Source organism: Spea bombifrons, chromosome 2 (assembly GCF_027358695.1).
Source record: "Spea bombifrons isolate aSpeBom1 chromosome 2, aSpeBom1.2.pri, whole genome shotgun sequence".
NCBI classification, from domain to species: Eukaryota; Metazoa; Chordata; class Amphibia; order Anura; family Pelobatidae; genus Spea; species Spea bombifrons.
Genome location: NC_071088.1, coordinates 3,589,801 through 3,594,860, shown reverse-complemented (window position 1 = coordinate 3,594,860; position 5,060 = coordinate 3,589,801). Strand labels below are relative to the sequence as shown.

The 5,060-nt window shown below is 43.7% G+C and overlaps 1 long non-coding RNA gene across 1 annotated transcript; it reads left to right on the top strand.

The window, feature by feature from the left end:
• Positions 1-822: 822 nt before the first annotated feature.
• On the top strand, positions 823-1,573 carry LOC128474548 (uncharacterized). Its single transcript, XR_008346363.1, has 2 exons — positions 823-1,176; positions 1,281-1,573. It is a non-coding gene; the product is annotated as an uncharacterized LOC128474548 (long non-coding RNA).
• The last annotated feature ends 3,487 nt before the right edge of the window (positions 1,574-5,060 follow it).

Below are 5,060 nucleotides of genomic sequence, written 5' to 3'. Positions count from 1 at the left end.
GAAGGCATCTCCTCTGAATGTATCGCAGCGTTGCTATAATGTTACTTTTACAATGAACATTTGGGCTCGTTCTGATCGTTCGCCGGCTTTCGCACCCTCCCCCATGCACCTTACCTATTCAGACGAACCCCCCCCTCCTTACCTCTCCCCTCTCTCTGCGTACGCCGACATTTACATCATCATCAACATCACAAGATCACCATGGCAACCAGAAAGTCAGGGACGTTGTTATACTGACAGGTTGCCAGGAACTGCTATATAGAAGCCATAAAGTTAAAGAACAGGGGGTTTTGCCACAGGAATAATAATATTTTGCACTACATGCCTGGAATTGTGATTTTCAGGGTGTTGTGGGTTAACCCTTTAATGTAACCATTCATTCTAAGGGGAATCTTATTGTATATATAGGTAAAGATGCCTCTCTGGGGAAAACTATTAACAACATTTTTACACGTATTTTTCTACATATGCAGGATAATAATTCCCGATTCGGGCCCCGTACCCCGGGGCTGCATTTCCTGTTGTTTCTATTGGGGCTTTTAGGGCTGTAGAACCCTGCGATCCCCCCTCATACCCAGCAAACGTTCTGACCTCCTAGAAAAGTGGGGCATCGGGGGGGGGGCTCAGGGTTTTTGGGGCAGAAAGAGGGACTGGGCAAATTAATCAGGGGCACTTGACAGGTATAGTCAACAGCCCTTAAACAATCTCTAAGTTCTAAATATGTGTAATTAGATGTGTAGTTACGACACTCAAGGAGTTTTTAACAATGATATTATTAAAAAATACTAAACAGTGTGCTGTGGAATCTTTTCAGGCTGAAGCCCATGGAGCAGCGCAGCTTAGGTGGAGTGGATCTTGACAGAGCTAGGTGGTGTGCATAAGGGAATGATTTAATTTAATTGGTTCAAATTTGTTATGGGTGGAGTTACTATCAAGGTATATAAGTGGCAACCATTTTGTAAACGGTCACTTAACTGCTTTTCTAAATCCTGGTTGTCCCACCCTCCCTCCCTTTAACGGTGGGTTGTGGGGGGTGACTACCCCGTTTTGTCACAGCGGCGGGGATAGTTGGGGATTATTGTTTAGTACGGTGGTTTTTATGGTTTGGTTTACTAATTTGACTTGGTTCAAGTTAGTTTGGTAGGTTTCGAGCTGGCCTGTGGCTCAGAACCTGGGGTGGTGTAGGGGTCTCGGTATGCCCCTGCATTGGTGGTTTGGTTAAGTTAGTGGTGTAGGGGTGTCTCGGTATGCCCCTGCATTGGTGTTTTTTTTTAAATTAGGTGGTGTAGGGGTGTCTCGGTATGCCCCTACATGGTTTATAATTTGGGTAAATGGTCTGGTAGGGGTGTCTGGGTATGCCCCTATTGTGGTCAATGTGTTAATGTGGAGGCACCTGTTATGTGTTGGTGCCATTGTTATACGGTTAATGTGTTTATTATGGGAGGTCATTGTCATGGTTAATAAAAGGTAAATCTGTTATTCATGTTCTAACCGTGGTGGCCTGTTTTGACAATGACCTTTAAATATTGTATAAATTAATAAAGCTGTGGAAATTATATTTGCACCCAATAAAGTGTGTCTGTGTCATTATTGGGTAAGGGGTTCGGTCTTCCCGGGCACAAACTCAACTATGCGCTTGTCATGAAAAAAAACACATAGAAAAGGAATAGCTTCTGCTGAGTTGCTCATAACAGGGTAACAGAGTCAATGTTTACAGCCAATCAGAAATCTTCCAGCCAATGAGAAGTCTTCCAGCCAATGAGAAATCTCTCATCCAATGAGAAGTCTTCCAGCAAATCAGAAATCTTCCAGCCAATCAGAAATCTTCAAGCCAATGGGAAGTCTTCCAGCCAATGGGAAGTCTTCCAGCCAATGGGAAGTCTTCCAGCCAATGAGGACTCTCCCAAGGTGACTAAAGCCGAGGAGTTTTTGCACTTTTTTATGGTATAGGGTAGGGATAGGGAACGGCCCGGGCAGAGTTCTGTGCACTTGGGTCCTCAATATGTTCAGAAGGTGAGAGGAGTAATAGTTACTCAGAGAGCTTTGGACCGTCCTTTGTCCTTAAATAATTGTAGCTGGGAAAATAAATATAATAACCGACCCCCCAAGACTCTTCTTCTGCAACATGTGCAGAGGTGGTTGAATCTATCAACACCACAAACACCACCCAACACCGTACAACAACACACAAAGGGTATATATATGAGACAGCATCGCTGAGAGTGCAGTAGATAAGTGGAACAGCTCCCAGCAGAAGTGGTAGACTAAATACAAGTGGTAGACTTTAAACATGCATGGGATAGACATACGGCTCCTGAATCTAAGACGAGACCAACGACTGATTAAGGTTTGAGTCGTTGCAGCAGGAGAAGCGGGCAGATCGATGGGCCAAATTCCCCAGCTACGTGAGAAAGGTGGGCAGTTAATTAGTCCTTTCGTTATGTTACCCCCAGTACCTTCTGGCGGCATCCCAGGCTCTCTGTTCAGTGTCCCCCCCCCAAACTAAATGGTTTTCCAAGCTGCAAAATGACAGTAAATTTGATCTGGAATCAAACAATACAGATTATTATCATTATTTGCCAGTTTGGGGTTGGTGTTTTTTTTATTTTTGTTTGTTTCTTTTTTTACACTTAGGCTTTTTTTCATAATAATGTTGATGAGTCCTCAAAAAAAGAAAAAAAAAATATTGAGACAGATCGTTGACACATACTATGAATATTTGGGTGCAAAACATTTATAGAACGTGCCAGCTAAAAAAACCTGCCAAAATGTGTTAAAACGCTTACAGTTTGGCAGCTAGAGGTGCTAACTCTTCTCTAATCCAGAAGAGAAATTTCTTCTTATTATAAATATACTGTTTCGGACAACTTTTGGGGAAAAAAATCATATTTATAATAATAATTAATACGCAGATATTACATTACAAAGTGACGCACCCTGTGTACCGGGCTTTTATTGTTTCAGACATTATATATTTTTTTATTATTTATTTATTTATATAAAAAAAGGACGCCTTGGAGTTGGTCCTGCAGCTTTTTTGCCCCCTTTTAGACATGATCACCAGCTGTAGTCGTAAATTGGTAGCCAAGTCCCAAGAAAGGTGTGGAGCCAATAACCCAAAATACATGGTACCGGAGTGGGAAAAAACTTATCAGAACCATAAGAAGACCAGGGCAGGCAGCCCAACAAATATATAACCCAAAGGGTCAACAATCCAGAGAGCCAACATCATTCAGTAGGACGACTGGATTGCTCTTGTAGCAGAGCAACTGAGCATTGGTTAGCATTGGTCAGGTGTCTAAAATTGTCCCTTCAGTTAATTGGTCAAACCTAAAGGTTATGGCTCCGACAAACAGGAAGTCCAAGGTGATTTGAAGTACTAAGGAGATATGGCCACAGTCAGGGCCGGCCCAAGACTTAATGCCGCCTGGGGCGAAGTTTAAAATGATGCCCCCCCGCCGACGCCGGGGGGGCAGCATTTTAAACTTCGCCAAGGGCATTATCTACCCTTACCCCCCCCCTTGTACTTACCTTTAAACAGTCCTGCGGCGAGTTTCCCTGCTTGGTCTCGGTGGCGGCTTGTAATGCTGAGCGCCGGAAATTGGCGCCACTTCCGGCGTTCAGCATTACAAGCCGGCACCGAGACCAAACAGGGAGACTCGCCGCAGAGGAGAGAGAGAGGGGCGCCGAGCGGGTAAGCGAAAACCACTCAGCGCCCCTCTCTCCTCCGCTTAAAAAAGAAAAGCGCTTGGGGCGCTAGGGCCTGCCCTGGCCACAGTTTTCAAGCTGGTCAGGCGGAGGCTGATCTGGTTGTAAAGCATGGTTTGTTTTGGTCAGGACCTGAATGGAAGACCACATGGCTGGTGGGAAGGTGAGATGGCCTCATGCTTAGTTACACCTCTTCTGTCTAGATTGTAAGCTTTTGGGCAAAGAGCCTGGTGGTTCTCAGGCCAGGGAAAATTCCTGCTAAATAGCCCAATACCGTGGTGCACGAAAAAGCATTTGGATGGCAATGCGGCTTATCCAAAACATGTTCATCAAGAAAGAGTTTGTAGATGAGCCAGGAAGGACCCTAAGTGTTTAAGTCATTGTTATATTGGGGCCCCCCATTGGCTACACGTGGAACTGCAATTAAAAAATACAAAGAGGCTTCAGGCAATGACCCATAATCTTCTAAAGAGAGCAGCACTGGGGGCAATTGACCTCCTTGCCAGCTCACTTACTGCTTAATACTCTGTTTTCTTTATACTATAACCTTATGCACAAGCCATTTGCTCGCTTCCGTCAAAGTTACATTTTTCATAGTCTATCTACTGTTGTCTAACATTTTAAGGCTAAATGCATCAATAAACAGATAATTAGCTATGAAGGCAGGATACGTCTCTGACACAGGTTTGCTATATTTTGCAAACCTTTAGAATGTTACCGGAATGACAGAAGAAAAGAAACATTCAGGATACGATTCATACAAGAATAACCGCGTTCCTGATGTTGTAATTACTGAGGACTTTGAATGGCGGAGACGTTTAAAGATACCTTGCAATTCGCACGACTCGTTACAATCAGCTAATAACATATTCCGGGGCCGGGAAGCTGATATGGGAATTATGCAGAATCCAAGCGCCGTCTCATCTTGGTGAATGACAGCACAGGATGATTCCACCGCACGCCTTCAAACTGCACAAGGTGCTCCTGTAACCCGTACGCCGTACGAGAGACAGATGAGACCTGCCTAAAATATTCACCGATTCCCATTTATGAAGTCAGAAAAATATTGTAATGTCCCAAGCATTTAAACAAAAGTGTTAACATTTGTTTATTACTTCTGAGAAAAGGTTCATCCAAGTATCTAAAGCCCATAAATTATAGTGTCAGCAAAGTCCACCATTAGTGTGGTTGCCACTTTTTCTTCTTTCAATACCTCTTTCATCTCCTACCCTTCTTTTCTCTCTCCCTCGTTTTACTCTATCTCCTCTCCTTATCTCTTTCTTTCGTTCTCCTTTCTTCGCACATCACAACTCATTCCCCTCATATCTACCATACCTCATTCCCATTAAATC